This window comes from Spea bombifrons, chromosome 2, assembly GCF_027358695.1.
Source record: "Spea bombifrons isolate aSpeBom1 chromosome 2, aSpeBom1.2.pri, whole genome shotgun sequence".
In the NCBI taxonomy this organism is placed as follows: domain Eukaryota; kingdom Metazoa; phylum Chordata; class Amphibia; order Anura; family Pelobatidae; genus Spea; species Spea bombifrons.
The window spans coordinates 139,999,211-140,015,630 of NC_071088.1; the positions used below are offsets into that span (position 1 = coordinate 139,999,211).

Sequence of the window (16,420 nt, forward strand, 5' to 3'; positions counted from 1 at the left end):
GCGACGCGTCGAGCTGTGCTTTCTGCGGATGCGGCCTTAATTGTGTTTGTTGGCCTCTTTCGAGGGCCTTCCTTCTATGCCGACCGTACTAGCTTTCGAGGCAGGCCTACTCTTAACAGGATAGACGCCTCGCGAGGGGCTTAATGTGGCCTATGTTTCATGAGCCTTTCGTGGAAACGTTCTGCGTACCAACATCAAATGGTAGCCAAGTCCTGTTGCCCGGCTCGTGCGTTAAGGTCGCCAAGGGGTAAATGCTCCTTCCCCGGCGCGAGGTCCCGCTGATGGGCGGTGCTACCGCGTGCAAATTTTTGTGCTGCAAAGCGCTCTGGGAATGCTGGATTTTACGAGCGCAGCTTAACACGGGAAGACTTTTCCCTGAAGGGCAACGATGAGGAATTTCCTGTGTGCAGGCACCTTGTCCACGCAGCTGTTCTGCACAGAGCCGAGTGTTGGAGCAGTAACCCCCACCACGACTTTAGCGAGGGGTGTGGAAGTGGCGCCCCCCACCATCTCCTATGGCAACTCATACTTACCTGGCAGGGGAGATACCCTGATCACGAAGGGGGTTCTCCCAGGGTGAGGCTCAGCCATTGCACTCCGGCTGTGCTGACCCCTGCGATTTCCCCAAATGCGGGAAACTCGACTGCATAATTTCTGGTAGTGGGGGACTGCGTTCGCGCTTTCCCCTGATCATCCCGGTTTAACGATAGAGCCCGGGGATTATCTCCGGTATCAGCTGGTGGTTCTCCAGGCGTGGCCCTTGCCGCTGCCTCCTAAGGGGGCTGCTCTAGCGCCTTAAGGCGCGCCTCCGTTATGGTTAGGGAAAAGGGTGCCGCCCCAGGCTCTTTGCGGCCTCGTCAGGTGTTGCTCCTGCGTCAGAGACAATATATCTGCATAAGCCCCACCCCTGGGAGGTCTTAAATCTTAAACGTGTGGTCTCATCACTCACGCTTCTCTGGTTGGTTTTTTTTCCTTCTTGCTTTTCCAAAGCGTGCAAAAACGCCATCACAGAGCGTCCTCGGCCAAGCCGCTGATGTTGCCGTTCTGCGCTGCCTCGCAGCCTGCCTTGGATGTAATGTATGTTCAGTGGTTGAATAAACGCAATCTAGCCTACTTCACGCATTGACTTCTAAGAAAAAGCGTTACGAATTGGTTTTTTTTTTTGTTTGTTTTCATAAGATTCATGCATTGCAAAGTCTTCTTCTCTTTCGGTGTTGTGCGAATGTCTTAGCTTTAGTTTGTCGCTGCAAGCTATATAGCGATGCCTTTTGGTGGGACGGTGTCCCTCGCAGGGCGGACGTCAAGACTATACTTTCAGGGATCGTTTCTATAGCGCCCGACCGGAGAAACGTGCTCGGAAGTGGTCAGGCTCGGTAACCGTGAAGAAGAGCTCACGTGCGTTCCCCTGAGCGCGAAGCGAGTATCAAGCGCCGTGGCTAACGGCTGCCTGTTGCTTCTGATGACTGTTCCTTTCTTCCCGAGGGCAGGTTAGGAGGGGGAACGCGCAAGCTGAGCGGTTACTTCTCGTAGCGACGCGTCGAGCTGTGCTTTCTGCGGATGCGGCCTTAATTGTGTTTGTTGGCCTCTTTCGAGGGCCTTCCTTCTATGCCGACCGTACTAGCTTTCGAGGCAGGCCTACTCTTAACAGGATAGACGCCTCGCGAGGGGCTTAATGTGGCCTATGTTTCATGAGCCTTTCGTGGAAACGTTCTGCGTACCAACATCAAATGGTAGCCAAGTCCTGTTGCCCGGCTCGTGCGTTAAGGTCGCCAAGGGGTAAATGCTCCTTCCCCGGCGCGAGGTCCCGCTGATGGGCGGTGCTACCGCGTGCAAATTTTTGTGCTGCAAAGCGCTCTGGGAATGCTGGATTTTACGAGCGCAGCTTAACACGGGAAGACTTTTCCCTGAAGGGCAACGATGAGGAATTTCCTGTGTGCAGGCACCTTGTCCACGCAGCTGTTCTGCACAGAGCCGAGTGTTGGAGCAGTAACCCCCACCACGACTTTAGCGAGGGGTGTGGAAGTGGCGCCCCCCACCATCTCCTATGGCAACTCATACTTACCTGGCAGGGGAGATACCCTGATCACGAAGGGGGTTCTCCCAGGGTGAGGCTCAGCCATTGCACTCCGGCTGTGCTGACCCCTGCGATTTCCCCAAATGCGGGAAACTCGACTGCATAATTTCTGGTAGTGGGGGACTGCGTTCGCGCTTTCCCCTGATCATCCCGGTTTAACGATAGAGCCCGGGGATTATCTCCGGTATCAGCTGGTGGTTCTCCAGGCGTGGCCCTTGCCGCTGCCTCCTAAGGGGGCTGCTCTAGCGCCTTAAGGCGCGCCTCCGTTATGGTTAGGGAAAAGGGTGCCGCCCCAGGCTCTTTGCGGCCTCGTCAGGTGTTGCTCCTGCGTCAGAGACAATGTATCTGCATAAGCCCCACCCCTGGGAGGTCTTAAATCTTAAACGTGTGGTCTCATCACTCACGCTTCTCTGGTTGGTTTTTTTTCCTTCTTGCTTTTCCAAAGCGTGCAAAAACGCCATCACAGAGCGTCCTCGGCCAAGCCGCTGATGTTGCCGTTCTGCGCTGCCTCGCAGCCTGCCTTGGATGTAATGTATGTTCAGTGGTTGAATAAACGCAATCTAGCCTACTTCACGCATTGACTTCTAAGAAAAAGCGTTACGAATTGGGTTTTTTTTTGTTTGTTTTCATAAGATTCATGCATTGCAAAGTCTTCTTCTCTTTCGGTGTTGTGCGAATGTCTTAGCTTTAGTTTGTCGCTGCAAGCTATATAGCGATGCCTTTTGGTGGGACGGTGTCCCTCGCAGGGCGGACGTCAAGACTATACTTTCAGGGATCGTTTCTATAGCGCCCGACCGGAGAAACGTGCTCGGAAGTGGTCAGGCTCGGTAACCGTGATGAAGAGCTCACGTGCGTTCCCCTGAGCGCGAAGCGAGTATCAAGCGCCGTGGCTAACGGCTGCCTGTTGCTTTTGATGACTGTTCCTTTCTTCCCGAGGGCAGGTTAGGAGGGGGAACGCGCAAGCTGAGCGGTTACTTCTCGTAGCGACGCGTCGAGCTGTGCTTTCTGCGGATGCGGCCTTAATTGTGTTTGTTGGCCTCTTTCGAGGGCCTTCCTTCTATGCCGACCGTACTAGCTTTCGAGACAGGCCTACTCTTAACAGGATAGACGCCTCGCGAGGGGCTTAATGTGGCCTATGTTTCATGAGCCTTTCGTGGAAACGTTCTGCGTACCAACATCAAATGGTAGCCAAGTCCTGTTGCCCGGCTCGTGCGTTAAGGTCGCCAAGGGGTAAATGCTCCTTCCCCGGCGCGAGGTCCCGCTGATGGGCGGTGCTACCGCGTGCAAATTTTTGTGCTGCAAAGCGCTCTGGGAATGCTGGATTTTACGAGCGCAGCTTAACACGGGAAGACTTTTCCCTGAAGGGCAACGATGAGGAATTTCCTGTGTGCAGGCACCTTGTCCACGCAGCTGTTCTGCACAGAGCCGAGTGTTGGAGCAGTAACCCCCACCACGACTTTAGCGAGGGGTGTGGAAGTGGCGCCCCCCACCATCTCCTATGGCAACTCATACTTACCTGGCAGGGGAGATACCCTGATCACGAAGGGGGTTCTCCCAGGGTGAGGCTCAGCCATTGCACTCCGGCTGTGCTGACCCCTGCGATTTCCCCAAATGCGGGAAACTCGACTGCATAATTTCTGGTAGTGGGGGACTGCGTTCGCGCTTTCCCCTGATCATCCCGGTTTAACGATAGAGCCCGGGGATTATCTCCGGTATCAGCTGGTGGTTCTCCAGGCGTGGCCCTTGCCGCTGCCTCCTAAGGGGGCTGCTCTAGCGCCTTAAGGCGCGCCTCCGTTATGGTTAGGGAAAAGGGTGCCGCCCCAGGCTCTTTGCGGCCTCGTCAGGTGTTGCTCCTGCGTCAGAGACAATATATCTGCATAAGCCCCACCCCTGGGAGGTCTTAAATCTTAAACGTGTGGTCTCATCACTCACGCTTCTCTGGTTGGTTTTTTTTCCTTCTTGCTTTTCCAAAGCGTGCAAAAACGCCATCACAGAGCGTCCTCGGCCAAGCCGCTGATGTTGCCGTTCTGCGCTGCCTCGCAGCCTGCCTTGGATGTAATGTATGTTCAGTGGTTGAATAAACGCAATCTAGCCTACTTCACGCATTGACCTCTAAGAAAAAGCGTTACGAATTGGTTTTTTTTTTTGTTTGTTTTCATAAGATTCATGCATTGCAAAGTCTTCTTCTCTTTCGGTGTTGTGCGAATGTCTTAGCTTTAGTTTGTCGCTGCAAGCTATATAGCGATGCCTTTTGGTGGGACGGTGTCCCTCGCAGGGCGGACGTCAAGACTATACTTTCAGGGATCGTTTCTATAGCGCCCGACCGGAGAAACGTGCTCGGAAGTGGTCAGGCTCGGTAACCGTGATGAAGAGCTCACGTGCGTTCCCCTGAGCGCGAAGCGAGTATCAAGCGCCGTGGCTAACGGCTGCCTGTTGCTTCTGATGACTGTTCCTTTCTTCCCGAGGGCAGGTTAGGAGGGGGAACGCGCAAGCTGAGCGGTTACTTCTCGTAGCGACGCGTCGAGCTGTGCTTTCTGCGGATGCGGCCTTAATTGTGTTTGTTGGCCTCTTTCGAGGGCCTTCCTTCTATGCCGACCGTACTAGCTTTCGAGACAGGCCTACTCTTAACAGGATAGACGCCTCGCGAGGGGCTTAATGTGGCCTATGTTTCATGAGCCTTTCGTGGAAACGTTCTGCGTACCAACATCAAATGGTAGCCAAGTCCTGTTGCCCGGCTCGTGCGTTAAGGTCGCCAAGGGGTAAATGCTCCTTCCCCGGCGCGAGGTCCCGCTGATGGGCGGTGCTACCGCGTGCAAATTTTTGTGCTGCAAAGCGCTCTGGGAATGCTGGATTTTACGAGCGCAGCTTAACACGGGAAGACTTTTCCCTGAAGGGCAACGATGAGGAATTTCCTGTGTGCAGGCACCTTGTCCACGCAGCTGTTCTGCACAGAGCCGAGTGTTGGAGCAGTAACCCCCACCACGACTTTAGCGAGGGGTGTGGAAGTGGCGCCCCCCACCATCTCCTATGGCAACTCATACTTACCTGGCAGGGGAGATACCCTGATCACGAAGGGGGTTCTCCCAGGGTGAGGCTCAGCCATTGCACTCCGGCTGTGCTGACCCCTGCGATTTCCCCAAATGCGGGAAACTCGACTGCATAATTTCTGGTAGTGGGGGACTGCGTTCGCGCTTTCCCCTGATCATCCCGGTTTAACGATAGAGCCCGGGGATTATCTCCGGTATCAGCTGGTGGTTCTCCAGGCGTGGCCCTTGCCGCTGCCTCCTAAGGGGGCTGCTCTAGCGCCTTAAGGCGCGCCTCCGTTATGGTTAGGGAAAAGGGTGCCGCCCCAGGCTCTTTGCGGCCTCGTCAGGTGTTGCTCCTGCGTCAGAGACAATATATCTGCATAAGCCCCACCCCTGGGAGGTCTTAAATCTTAAACGTGTGGTCTCATCACTCACGCTTCTCTGGTTGGTTTTTTTTCCTTCTTGCTTTTCCAAAGCGTGCAAAAACGCCATCACAGAGCGTCCTCGGCCAAGCCGCTGATGTTGCCGTTCTGCGCTGCCTCGCAGCCTGCCTTGGATGTAATGTATGTTCAGTGGTTGAATAAACGCAATCTAGCCTACTTCACGCATTGACCTCTAAGAAAAAGCGTTACGAATTGGTTTTTTTTTTTGTTTGTTTTCATAAGATTCATGCATTGCAAAGTCTTCTTCTCTTTCGGTGTTGTGCGAATGTCTTAGCTTTAGTTTGTCGCTGCAAGCTATATAGCGATGCCTTTTGGTGGGACGGTGTCCCTCGCAGGGCGGACGTCAAGACTATACTTTCAGGGATCGTTTCTATAGCGCCCGACCGGAGAAACGTGCTCGGAAGTGGTCAGGCTCGGTAACCGTGATGAAGAGCTCACGTGCGTTCCCCTGAGCGCGAAGCGAGTATCAAGCGCCGTGGCTAACGGCTGCCTGTTGCTTCTGATGACTGTTCCTTTCTTCCCGAGGGCAGGTTAGGAGGGGGAACGCGCAAGCTGAGCGGTTACTTCTCGTAGCGACGCGTCGAGCTGTGCTTTCTGCGGATGCGGCCTTAATTGTGTTTGTTGGCCTCTTTCGAGGGCCTTCCTTCTATGCCGACCGTACTAGCTTTCGAGGCAGGCCTACTCTTAACAGGATAGACGCCTCGCGAGGGGCTTAATGTGGCCTATGTTTCATGAGCCTTTCGTGGAAACGTTCTGCGTACCAACATCAAATGGTAGCCAAGTCCTGTTGCCCGGCTCGTGCGTTAAGGTCGCCAAGGGGTAAATGCTCCTTCCCCGGCGCGAGGTCCCGCTGATGGGCGGTGCTACCGCGTGCAAATTTTTGTGCTGCAAAGCGCTCTGGGAATGCTGGATTTTACGAGCGCAGCTTAACACGGGAAGACTTTTCCCTGAAGGGCAACGATGAGGAATTTCCTGTGTGCAGGCACCTTGTCCACGCAGCTGTTCTGCACAGAGCCGAGTGTTGGAGCAGTAACCCCCACCACGACTTTAGCGAGGGGTGTGGAAGTGGCGCCCCCCACCATCTCCTATGGCAACTCATACTTACCTGGCAGGGGAGATACCCTGATCACGAAGGGGGTTCTCCCAGGGTGAGGCTCAGCCATTGCACTCCGGCTGTGCTGACCCCTGCGATTTCCCCAAATGCGGGAAACTCGACTGCATAATTTCTGGTAGTGGGGTACTGCGTTCGCGCTTTCCCCTGATCATCCCGGTTTAACGATAGAGCCCGGGGATTATCTCTGGTATCAGCTGGTGGTTCTCCAGGCGTGGCCCTTGCCGCTGCCTCCTAAGGGGGCTGCTCTAGCGCCTTAAGGCGCGCCTCCGTTATGGTTAGGGAAAAGGGTGCCGCCCCAGGCTCTTTGCGGCCTCGTCAGGTGTTGCTCCTGCGTCAGAGACAATGTATCTGCATAAGCCCCACCCCTGGGAGGTCTTAAATCTTAAACGTGTGGTCTCATCACTCACGCTTCTCTGGTTGGTTTTTTTTCCTTCTTGCTTTTCCAAAGCGTGCAAAAACGCCATCACAGAGCGTCCTCGGCCAAGCCGCTGATGTTGCCGTTCTGCGCTGCCTCGCAGCCTGCCTTGGATGTAATGTATGTTCAGTGGTTGAATAAACGCAATCTAGCCTACTTCACGCATTGACTTCTAAGAAAAAGCGTTACGAATTGGGTTTTTTTTTGTTTGTTTTCATAAGATTCATGCATTGCAAAGTCTTCTTCTCTTTCGGTGTTGTGCGAATGTCTTAGCTTTAGTTTGTCGCTGCAAGCTATATAGCGATGCCTTTTGGTGGGACGGTGTCCCTCGCAGGGCGGACGTCAAGACTATACTTTCAGGGATCGTTTCTATAGCGCCCGACCGGAGAAACGTGCTCGGAAGTGGTCAGGCTCGGTAACCGTGATGAAGAGCTCACGTGCGTTCCCCTGAGCGCGAAGCGAGTATCAAGCGCCGTGGCTAACGGCTGCCTGTTGCTTTTGATGACTGTTCCTTTCTTCCCGAGGGCAGGTTAGGAGGGGGAACGCGCAAGCTGAGCGGTTACTTCTCGTAGCGACGCGTCGAGCTGTGCTTTCTGCGGATGCGGCCTTAATTGTGTTTGTTGGCCTCTTTCGAGGGCCTTCCTTCTATGCCGACCGTACTAGCTTTCGAGGCAGGCCTACTCTTAACAGGATAGACGCCTCGCGAGGGGCTTAATGTGGCCTATGTTTCATGAGCCTTTCGTGGAAACGTTCTGCGTACCAACATCAAATGGTAGCCAAGTCCTGTTGCCCGGCTCGTGCGTTAAGGTCGCCAAGGGGTAAATGCTCCTTCCCCGGCGCGAGGTCCCGCTGATGGGCGGTGCTACCGCGTGCAAATTTTTGTGCTGCAAAGCGCTCTGGGAATGCTGGATTTTACGAGCGCAGCTTAACACGGGAAGACTTTTCCCTGAAGGGCAACGATGAGGAATTTCCTGTGTGCAGGCACCTTGTCCACGCAGCTGTTCTGCACAGAGCCGAGTGTTGGAGCAGTAACCCCCACCACGACTTTAGCGAGGGGTGTGGAAGTGGCGCCCCCCACCATCTCCTATGGCAACTCATACTTACCTGGCAGGGGAGATACCCCGATCACGAAGGGGGTTCTCCCAGGGTGAGGCTCAGCCATTGCACTCCGGCTGTGCTGACCCCTGCGATTTCCCCAAATGCGGGAAACTCGACTGCATAATTTCTGGTAGTGGGGGACTGCGTTCGCGCTTTCCCCTGATCATCCCGGTTTAATCCCGGGGATTATCTCCGGTATCAGCTGGTGGTTCTCCAGGCGTGGCCCTTGCCGCTGCCTCCTAAGGCGCGCCTCCGTTATGGTTAGGGAAAAGGGTGCCGCCCCAGGCTCTTTGCGGCCTCGTCAGGTGTTGCTCCTGCGTCAGAGACAATATATCTGCATAAGCCCCACCCCTGGGAGGTCTTAAATCTTAAACGTGTGGTCTCATCACTCACGCTTCTCTGGTTGGTTTTTTTTCCTTCCTGTTTTTCCAAAGCGTGCAAAAACGCCATCACAGAGCGTCCTCGGCCAAGCCGCTGATGTTGCCGTTCTGCGCTGCCTCGCAGCCTGCCTTGGATGTAATGTATGTTCAGTGGTTGAATAAACGCAATCTAGCCTACTTCACGCATTGACTTCTAAGAAAAAGCGTTACGAATTGGTTTTTTTTTTGTTTGTTTTCATAAGATTCATGCATTGCAAAGTCTTCTTCTCTTTCGGTGTTGTGCGAATGTCTTAGCTTTAGTTTGTCGCTGCAAGCTATATAGCGATGCCTTTTGGTGGGACGGTGTCCCTCGCAGGGCGGACGTCAAGACTATACTTTCAGGGATCGTTTCTATAGCGCCCGACCGGAGAAACGTGCTCGGAAGTGGTCAGGCTCGGTAACCGTGATGAAGAGCTCACGTGCGTTCCCCTGAGCGCGAAGCGAGTATCAAGCGCCGTGGCTAACGGCTGCCTGTTGCTTCTGATGACTGTTCCTTTCTTCCCGAGGGCAGGTTAGGAGGGGGAACGCGCAAGCTGAGCGGTTACTTCTCGTAGCGACGCGTCGAGCTGTGCTTTCTGCGGATGCGGCCTTAATTGTGTTTGTTGGCCTCTTTCGAGGGCCTTCCTTCTATGCCGACCGTACTAGCTTTCGAGGCAGGCCTACTCTTAACAGGATAGACGCCTCGCGAGGGGCTTAATGTGGCCTATGTTTCATGAGCCTTTCGTGGAAACGTTCTGCGTACCAACATCAAATGGTAGCCAAGTCCTGTTGCCCGGCTCGTGCGTTAAGGTCGCCAAGGGGTAAATGCTCCTTCCCCGGCGCGAGGTCCCGCTGATGGGCGGTGCTACCGCGTGCAAATTTTTGTGCTGCAAAGCGCTCTGGGAATGCTGGATTTTACGAGCGCAGCTTAACACGGGAAGACTTTTCCTTGAAGGGCAACGATGAGGAATTTCCTGTGTGCAGGCACCTTGTCCACGCAGCTGTTCTGCACAGAGCCGAGTGTTGGAGCAGTAACCCCCACCACGACTTTAGCGAGGGGTGTGGAAGTGGCGCCCCCCACCATCTCCTATGGCAACTCATACTTACCTGGCAGGGGAGATACCCTGATCACGAAGGGGGTTCTCCCAGGGTGAGGCTCAGCCATTGCACTCCGGCTGTGCTGACCCCTGCGATTTCCCCAAATGCGGGAAACTCGACTGCATAATTTCTGGTAGTGGGGTTCTGCGTTCGTGCTTTCCCCTGATCATCCCGGTTTAACGATAGAGCCCGGGGATTATCTCTGGTATCAGCTGGTGGTTCTCCAGGCGTGGCCCTTGCCGCTGCCTCCTAAGGGGGCTGCTCTAGCGCCTTAAGGCGCGCCTCCGTTATGGTTAGGGAAAAGGGTGCCGCCCCAGGCTCTTTGCGGCCTCGTCAGGTGTTGCTCCTGCGTCAGAGACAATGTATCTGCATAAGCCCCACCCCTGGGAGGTCTTAAATCTTAAACGTGTGGTCTCATCACTCACGCTTCTCTGGTTGGTTTTTTTTCCTTCTTGCTTTTCCAAAGCGTGCAAAAACGCCATCACAGAGCGTCCTCGGCCAAGCCGCTGATGTTGCCGTTCTGCGCTGCCTCGCAGCCTGCCTTGGATGTAATGTATGTTCAGTGGTTGAATAAACGCAATCTAGCCTACTTCACGCATTGACTTCTAAGAAAAAGCGTTACGAATTGGGTTTTTTTTTGTTTGTTTTCATAAGATTCATGCATTGCAAAGTCTTCTTCTCTTTCGGTGTTGTGCGAATGTCTTAGCTTTAGTTTGTCGCTGCAAGCTATATAGCGATGCCTTTTGGTGGGACGGTGTCCCTCGCAGGGCGGACGTCAAGACTATACTTTCAGGGATCGTTTCTATAGCGCCCGACCGGAGAAACGTGCTCGGAAGTGGTCAGGCTCGGTAACCGTGATGAAGAGCTCACGTGCGTTCCCCTGAGCGCGAAGCGAGTATCAAGCGCCGTGGCTAACGGCTGCCTGTTGCTTTTGATGACTGTTCCTTTCTTCCCGAGGGCAGGTTAGGAGGGGGAACGCGCAAGCTGAGCGGTTACTTCTCGTAGCGACGCGTCGAGCTGTGCTTTCTGCGGATGCGGCCTTAATTGTGTTTGTTGGCCTCTTTCGAGGGCCTTCCTTCTATGCCGACCGTACTAGCTTTCGAGGCAGGCCTACTCTTAACAGGATAGACGCCTCGCGAGGGGCTTAATGTGGCCTATGTTTCATGAGCCTTTCGTGGAAACGTTCTGCGTACCAACATCAAATGGTAGCCAAGTCCTGTTGCCCGGCTCGTGCGTTAAGGTCGCCAAGGGGTAAATGCTCCTTCCCCGGCGCGAGGTCCCGCTGATGGGCGGTGCTACCGCGTGCAAATTTTTGTGCTGCAAAGCGCTCTGGGAATGCTGGATTTTACGAGCGCAGCTTAACACGGGAAGACTTTTCCCTGAAGGGCAACGATGAGGAATTTCCTGTGTGCAGGCACCTTGTCCACGCAGCTGTTCTGCACAGAGCCGAGTGTTGGAGCAGTAACCCCCACCACGACTTTAGCGAGGGGTGTGGAAGTGGCGCCCCCCACCATCTCCTATGGCAACTCATACTTACCTGGCAGGGGAGATACCCTGATCACGAAGGGGGTTCTCCCAGGGTGAGGCTCAGCCATTGCACTCCGGCTGTGCTGACCCCTGCGATTTCCCCAAATGCGGGAAACTCGACTGCATAATTTCTGGTAGTGGGGGACTGCGTTCGCGCTTTCCCCTGATCATCCCGGTTTAACGATAGAGCCCGGGGATTATCTCCGGTATCAGCTGGTGGTTCTCCAGGCGTGGCCCTTGCCGCTGCCTCCTAAGGGGGCTGCTCTAGCGCCTTAAGGCGCGCCTCCGTTATGGTTAGGGAAAAGGGTGCCGCCCCAGGCTCTTTGCGGCCTCGTCAGGTGTTGCTCCTGCGTCAGAGACAATATATCTGCATAAGCCCCACCCCTGGGAGGTCTTAAATCTTAAACGTGTGGTCTCATCACTCACGCTTCTCTGGTTGGTTTTTTTTTCCTTCCTGTTTTTCCAAAGCGTGCAAAAACGCCATCACAGAGCGTCCTCGGCCAAGCCGCTGATGTTGCCGTTCTGCGCTGCCTCGCAGCCTGCCTTGGATGTAATGTATGTTCAGTGGTTGAATAAACGCAATCTAGCCTACTTCACGCATTGACTTCTAAGAAAAAGCGTTACGAATTGGTTTTTTTTTTGTTTGTTTTCATAAGATTCATGCATTGCAAAGTCTTCTTCTCTTTCGGTGTTGTGCGAATGTCTTAGCTTTAGTTTGTCGCTGCAAGCTATATAGCGATGCCTTTTGGTGGGACGGTGTCCCTCGCAGGGCGGACGTCAAGACTATACTTTCAGGGATCGTTTCTATAGCGCCCGACCGGAGAAACGTGCTCGGAAGTGGTCAGGCTCGGTAACCGTGGTGAAGAGCTCACGTGCGTTCCCCTGAGCGCGAAGCGAGTATCAAGCGCCGTGGCTAACGGCTGCCTGTTGCTTCTGATGACTGTTCCTTTCTTCCCGAGGGCAGGTTAGGAGGGGGAACGCGCAAGCTGAGCGGTTACTTCTCGTAGCGACGCGTCGAGCTGTGCTTTCTGCGGATGCGGCCTTAATTGTGTTTGTTGGCCTCTTTCGAGGGCCTTCCTTCTATGCCGACCGTACTAGCTTTCGAGGCAGGCCTACTCTTAACAGGATAGACGCCTCGCGAGGGGCTTAATGTGGCCTATGTTTCATGAGCCTTTCGTGGAAACGTTCTGCGTACCAACATCAAATGGTAGCCAAGTCCTGTTGCCCGGCTCGTGCGTTAAGGTCGCCAAGGGGTAAATGCTCCTTCCCCGGCGCGAGGTCCCGCTGATGGGCGGTGCTACCGCGTGCAAATTTTTGTGCTGCAAAGCGCTCTGGGAATGCTGGATTTTACGAGCGCAGCTTAACACGGGAAGACTTTTCCCTGAAGGGCAACGATGAGGAATTTCCTGTGTGCAGGCACCTTGTCCACGCAGCTGTTCTGCACAGAGCCGAGTGTTGGAGCAGTAACCCCCACCACGACTTTAGCGAGGGGTGTGGAAGTGGCGCCCCCCACCATCTCCTATGGCAACTCATACTTACCTGGCAGGGGAGATACCCTGATCACGAAGGGGGTTCTCCCAGGGTGAGGCTCAGCCATTGCACTCCGGCTGTGCTGACCCCTGCGATTTCCCCAAATGCAGGAAGCTCGACTGCATAATTTCTGGTAGTGGGGGACTGCGTTCGCGCTTTCCCCTGATCATCCCGGTTTAACGATAGAGCCCGGGGATTATCTCCGGTATCAGCTGGTGGTTCTCCAGGCGTGGCCCTTGCCGCTGCCTCCTAAGGGGGCTGCTCTAGCGCCTTAAGGCGCGCCTCCGTTATGGTTAGGGAAAAGGGTGCTGCCCCAGGCTCTTTGCGGCCTCGTCAGGTGTTGCTCCTGCGTCAGAGACAATATATCTGCATAAGCCCCACCCCTGGGAGGTCTTAAATCTTAAACGTGTGGTCTCATCACTCACGCTTCTCTGGTTGGTTTTTTTTCCTTCCTGTTTTTCCAAAGCGTGCAAAAACGCCATCACAGAGCGTCCTCGGCCAAGCCGCTGATGTTGCCGTTCTGCGCTGCCTCGCAGCCTGCCTTGGATGTAATGTATGTTCAGTGGTTGAATAAACGCAATCTAGCCTACTTCACGCATTGACTTCTAAGAAAAAGCGTTACGAATTGGTTTTTTTTTTGTTTGTTTTCATAAGATTCATGCATTGCAAAGTCTTCTTCTCTTTCGGTGTTGTGCGAATGTCTTAGCTTTAGTTTGTCGCTGCAAGCTATATAGCGATGCCTTTTGGTGGGACGGTGTCCCTCGCAGGGCGGACGTCAAGACTATACTTTCAGGGATCGTTTCTATAGCGCCCGACCGGAGAAACGTGCTCGGAAGTGGTCAGGCTCGGTAACCGTGATGAAGAGCTCACGTGCGTTCCCCTGAGCGCGAAGCGAGTATCAAGCGCCGTGGCTAACGGCTGCCTGTTGCTTCTGATGACTGTTCCTTTCTTCCCGAGGGCAGGTTAGGAGGGGGAACGCGCAAGCTGAGCGGTTACTTCTCGTAGCGACGCGTCGAGCTGTGCTTTCTGCGGATGCGGCCTTAATTGTGTTTGTTGGCCTCTTTCGAGGGCCTTCCTTCTATGCCGACCGTACTAGCTTTCGAGGCAGGCCTACTCTTAACAGGATAGACGCCTCGCGAGGGGCTTAATGTGGCCTATGTTTCATGAGCCTTTCGTGGAAACGTTCTGCGTACCAACATCAAATGGTAGCCAAGTCCTGTTGCCCGGCTCGTGCGTTAAGGTCGCCAAGGGGTAAATGCTCCTTCCCCGGCGCGAGGTCCCGCTGATGGGCGGTGCTACCGCGTGCAAATTTTTGTGCTGCAAAGCGCTCTGGGAATGCTGGATTTTACGAGCGCAGCTTAACACGGGAAGACTTTTCCCTGAAGGGCAACGATGAGGAATTTCCTGTGTGCAGGCACCTTGTCCACGCAGCTGTTCTGCACAGAGCCGAGTGTTGGAGCAGTAACCCCCACCACGACTTTAGCGAGGGGTGTGGAAGTGGCGCCCCCCACCATCTCCTATGGCAACTCATACTTACCTGGCAGGGGAGATACCCTGATCACGAAGGGGGTTCTCCCAGGGTGAGGCTCAGCCATTGCACTCCGGCTGTGCTGACCCCTGCGATTTCCCCAAATGCGGGAAACTCGACTGCATAATTTCTGGTAGTGGGGGACTGCGTTCGCGCTTTCCCCTGATCATCCCGGTTTAACGATAGAGCCCGGGGATTATCTCCGGTATCAGCTGGTGGTTCTCCAGGCGTGGCCCTTGCCGCTGCCTCCTAAGGGGGCTGCTCTAGCGCCTTAAGGCGCGCCTCCGTTATGGTTAGGGAAAAGGGTGCCGCCCCAGGCTCTTTGCGGCCTCGTCAGGTGTTGCTCCTGCGTCAGAGACAATGTATCTGCATAAGCCCCACCCCTGGGAGGTCTTAAATCTTAAACGTGTGGTCTCATCACTCACGCTTCTCTGGTTGGTTTTTTTTCCTTCTTGCTTTTCCAAAGCGTGCAAAAACGCCATCACAGAGCGTCCTCGGCCAAGCCGCTGATGTTGCCGTTCTGCGCTGCCTCGCAGCCTGCCTTGGATGTAATGTATGTTCAGTGGTTGAATAAACGCAATCTAGCCTACTTCACGCATTGACTTCTAAGAAAAAGCGTTACGAATTGGTTTTTTTTTTGTTTGTTTTCATAAGATTCATGCATTGCAAAGTCTTCTTCTCTTTCGGTGTTGTGCGAATGTCTTAGCTTTAGTTTGTCGCTGCAAGCTATATAGCGATGCCTTTTGGTGGGACGGTGTCCCTCGCAGGGCGGACGTCAAGACTATACTTTCAGGGATCGTTTCTATAGCGCCCGACCGGAGAAACGTGCTCGGAAGTGGTCAGGCTCGGTAACCGTGATGAAGAGCTCACGTGCGTTCCCCTGAGCGCGAAGCGAGTATCAAGCGCCGTGGCTAACGGCTGCCTGTTGCTTTTGATGACTGTTCCTTTCTTCCCGAGGGCAGGTTAGGAGGGGGAACGCGCAAGCTGAGCGGTTACTTCTCGTAGCGACGCGTCGAGCTGTGCTTTCTGCGGATGCGGCCTTAATTGTGTTTGTTGGCCTCTTTCGAGGGCCTTCCTTCTATGCCGACCGTACTAGCTTTCGAGGCAGGCCTACTCTTAACAGGATAGACGCCTCGCGAGGGGCTTAATGTGGCCTATGTTTCATGAGCCTTTCGTGGAAACGTTCTGCGTACCAACATCAAATGGTAGCCAAGTCCTGTTGCCCGGCTCGTGCGTTAAGGTCGCCAAGGGGTAAATGCTCCTTCCCCGGCGCGAGGTCCCGCTGATGGGCGGTGCTACCGCGTGCAAATTTTTGTGCTGCAAAGCGCTCTGGGAATGCTGGATTTTACGAGCGCAGCTTAACACGGGAAGACTTTTCCCTGAAGGGCAACGATGAGGAATTTCCTGTGTGCAGGCACCTTGTCCACGCAGCTGTTCTGCACAGAGCCGAGTGTTGGAGCAGTAACCCCCACCACGACTTTAGCGAGGGGTGTGGAAGTGGCGCCCCCCACCATCTCCTATGGCAACTCATACTTACCTGGCAGGGGAGATACCCTGATCACGAAGGGAGTTCTCCCAGGGTGAGGCTCAGCCATTGCACTCCGGCTGTGCTGACCCCTGCGATTTCCCCAAATGCGGGAAACTCGACTGCATAATTTCTGGTAGTGGGGGACTGCGTTCGCGCTTTCCCCTGATCATCCCGGTTTAACGATAGAGCCTGGGGATTATCTCCGGTATCAGCTGGTGGTTCTCCAGGCGTGGCCCTTGCCGCTGCCTCCTAAGGGGGCTGCTCTAGCGCCTTAAGGCGCGCCTCCGTTATGGTTAGGGAAAAGGGTGCCGCCCCAGGCTCTTTGCGGCCTCGTCAGGTGTTGCTCCTGCGTCAGAGACAATATATCTGCATAAGCCCCACCCCTGGGAGGTCTTAAATCTTAAACGTGTGGTCTCATCACTCACGCTTCTCTGGTTGGTTTTTTTTCCTTCTTGCTTTTCCAAAGCGTGCAAAAACGCCATCACAGAGCGTCCTCGGCCAAGCCGCTGATGTTGCCGTTCTGCGCTGCCTCGCAGCCTGCCTTGGATGTAATGTATGTTCAGTGGTTGAATAAACGCAATCTAGCCTACTTCACGCATTGACTTCTAAGAAAAAGCGTTACGAATTGGTTTTTTTTTTGT

General features: G+C 54.4%; 21 non-coding genes across 21 annotated transcripts; all 21 read left to right on the forward strand.

The window, feature by feature from the left end:
• The first annotated feature begins 525 nt into the window (after nucleotides 1-525).
• LOC128480841 (U1 spliceosomal RNA) lies at nucleotides 526-689 on the forward strand. Its single transcript, XR_008350625.1, has one exon. It is a non-coding gene; the product is annotated as a U1 spliceosomal RNA (small nuclear RNA).
• A 613-nt stretch (nucleotides 690-1,302) lies between these two features.
• Nucleotides 1,303-1,518, forward strand: LOC128475643 (small nucleolar RNA U3). Its single transcript, XR_008346694.1, has one exon. It is a non-coding gene; the product is annotated as a small nucleolar RNA U3 (small nucleolar RNA).
• A 536-nt stretch (nucleotides 1,519-2,054) lies between these two features.
• On the forward strand, nucleotides 2,055-2,218 carry LOC128480842 (U1 spliceosomal RNA). The gene has a single exon (XR_008350626.1). It is a non-coding gene; the product is annotated as a U1 spliceosomal RNA (small nuclear RNA).
• Nucleotides 2,219-2,830: 612 nt separating this feature from the next.
• Nucleotides 2,831-3,046, forward strand: LOC128481221 (small nucleolar RNA U3). Its single transcript, XR_008350975.1, has one exon. It is a non-coding gene; the product is annotated as a small nucleolar RNA U3 (small nucleolar RNA).
• A 536-nt stretch (nucleotides 3,047-3,582) lies between these two features.
• LOC128480843 (U1 spliceosomal RNA) lies at nucleotides 3,583-3,746 on the forward strand. The gene has a single exon (XR_008350627.1). It is a non-coding gene; the product is annotated as a U1 spliceosomal RNA (small nuclear RNA).
• A 613-nt stretch (nucleotides 3,747-4,359) lies between these two features.
• LOC128475545 (small nucleolar RNA U3) lies at nucleotides 4,360-4,575 on the forward strand. The gene has a single exon (XR_008346600.1). It is a non-coding gene; the product is annotated as a small nucleolar RNA U3 (small nucleolar RNA).
• A 536-nt stretch (nucleotides 4,576-5,111) lies between these two features.
• Nucleotides 5,112-5,275, forward strand: LOC128480845 (U1 spliceosomal RNA). Its single transcript, XR_008350629.1, has one exon. It is a non-coding gene; the product is annotated as a U1 spliceosomal RNA (small nuclear RNA).
• Nucleotides 5,276-5,888: 613 nt separating this feature from the next.
• On the forward strand, nucleotides 5,889-6,104 carry LOC128475546 (small nucleolar RNA U3). Its single transcript, XR_008346601.1, has one exon. It is a non-coding gene; the product is annotated as a small nucleolar RNA U3 (small nucleolar RNA).
• A 536-nt stretch (nucleotides 6,105-6,640) lies between these two features.
• On the forward strand, nucleotides 6,641-6,804 carry LOC128481008 (U1 spliceosomal RNA). The gene has a single exon (XR_008350785.1). It is a non-coding gene; the product is annotated as a U1 spliceosomal RNA (small nuclear RNA).
• A 612-nt stretch (nucleotides 6,805-7,416) lies between these two features.
• LOC128481222 (small nucleolar RNA U3) lies at nucleotides 7,417-7,632 on the forward strand. Its single transcript, XR_008350976.1, has one exon. It is a non-coding gene; the product is annotated as a small nucleolar RNA U3 (small nucleolar RNA).
• A 536-nt stretch (nucleotides 7,633-8,168) lies between these two features.
• On the forward strand, nucleotides 8,169-8,332 carry LOC128480760 (U1 spliceosomal RNA). Its single transcript, XR_008350547.1, has one exon. It is a non-coding gene; the product is annotated as a U1 spliceosomal RNA (small nuclear RNA).
• A 583-nt stretch (nucleotides 8,333-8,915) lies between these two features.
• Nucleotides 8,916-9,131, forward strand: LOC128475547 (small nucleolar RNA U3). Its single transcript, XR_008346602.1, has one exon. It is a non-coding gene; the product is annotated as a small nucleolar RNA U3 (small nucleolar RNA).
• Nucleotides 9,132-9,667: 536 nt separating this feature from the next.
• LOC128481110 (U1 spliceosomal RNA) lies at nucleotides 9,668-9,831 on the forward strand. Its single transcript, XR_008350882.1, has one exon. It is a non-coding gene; the product is annotated as a U1 spliceosomal RNA (small nuclear RNA).
• Nucleotides 9,832-10,443: 612 nt separating this feature from the next.
• LOC128481224 (small nucleolar RNA U3) lies at nucleotides 10,444-10,659 on the forward strand. Its single transcript, XR_008350978.1, has one exon. It is a non-coding gene; the product is annotated as a small nucleolar RNA U3 (small nucleolar RNA).
• A 536-nt stretch (nucleotides 10,660-11,195) lies between these two features.
• On the forward strand, nucleotides 11,196-11,359 carry LOC128480846 (U1 spliceosomal RNA). The gene has a single exon (XR_008350630.1). It is a non-coding gene; the product is annotated as a U1 spliceosomal RNA (small nuclear RNA).
• A 613-nt stretch (nucleotides 11,360-11,972) lies between these two features.
• Nucleotides 11,973-12,188, forward strand: LOC128475650 (small nucleolar RNA U3). Its single transcript, XR_008346701.1, has one exon. It is a non-coding gene; the product is annotated as a small nucleolar RNA U3 (small nucleolar RNA).
• Nucleotides 12,189-12,724: 536 nt separating this feature from the next.
• Nucleotides 12,725-12,888, forward strand: LOC128481105 (U1 spliceosomal RNA). The gene has a single exon (XR_008350877.1). It is a non-coding gene; the product is annotated as a U1 spliceosomal RNA (small nuclear RNA).
• Nucleotides 12,889-13,500: 612 nt separating this feature from the next.
• Nucleotides 13,501-13,716, forward strand: LOC128475548 (small nucleolar RNA U3). The gene has a single exon (XR_008346604.1). It is a non-coding gene; the product is annotated as a small nucleolar RNA U3 (small nucleolar RNA).
• A 536-nt stretch (nucleotides 13,717-14,252) lies between these two features.
• LOC128480847 (U1 spliceosomal RNA) lies at nucleotides 14,253-14,416 on the forward strand. The gene has a single exon (XR_008350631.1). It is a non-coding gene; the product is annotated as a U1 spliceosomal RNA (small nuclear RNA).
• A 612-nt stretch (nucleotides 14,417-15,028) lies between these two features.
• On the forward strand, nucleotides 15,029-15,244 carry LOC128481225 (small nucleolar RNA U3). The gene has a single exon (XR_008350979.1). It is a non-coding gene; the product is annotated as a small nucleolar RNA U3 (small nucleolar RNA).
• A 536-nt stretch (nucleotides 15,245-15,780) lies between these two features.
• On the forward strand, nucleotides 15,781-15,944 carry LOC128481063 (U1 spliceosomal RNA). Its single transcript, XR_008350837.1, has one exon. It is a non-coding gene; the product is annotated as a U1 spliceosomal RNA (small nuclear RNA).
• Nucleotides 15,945-16,420: the final 476 nt, after the last annotated feature.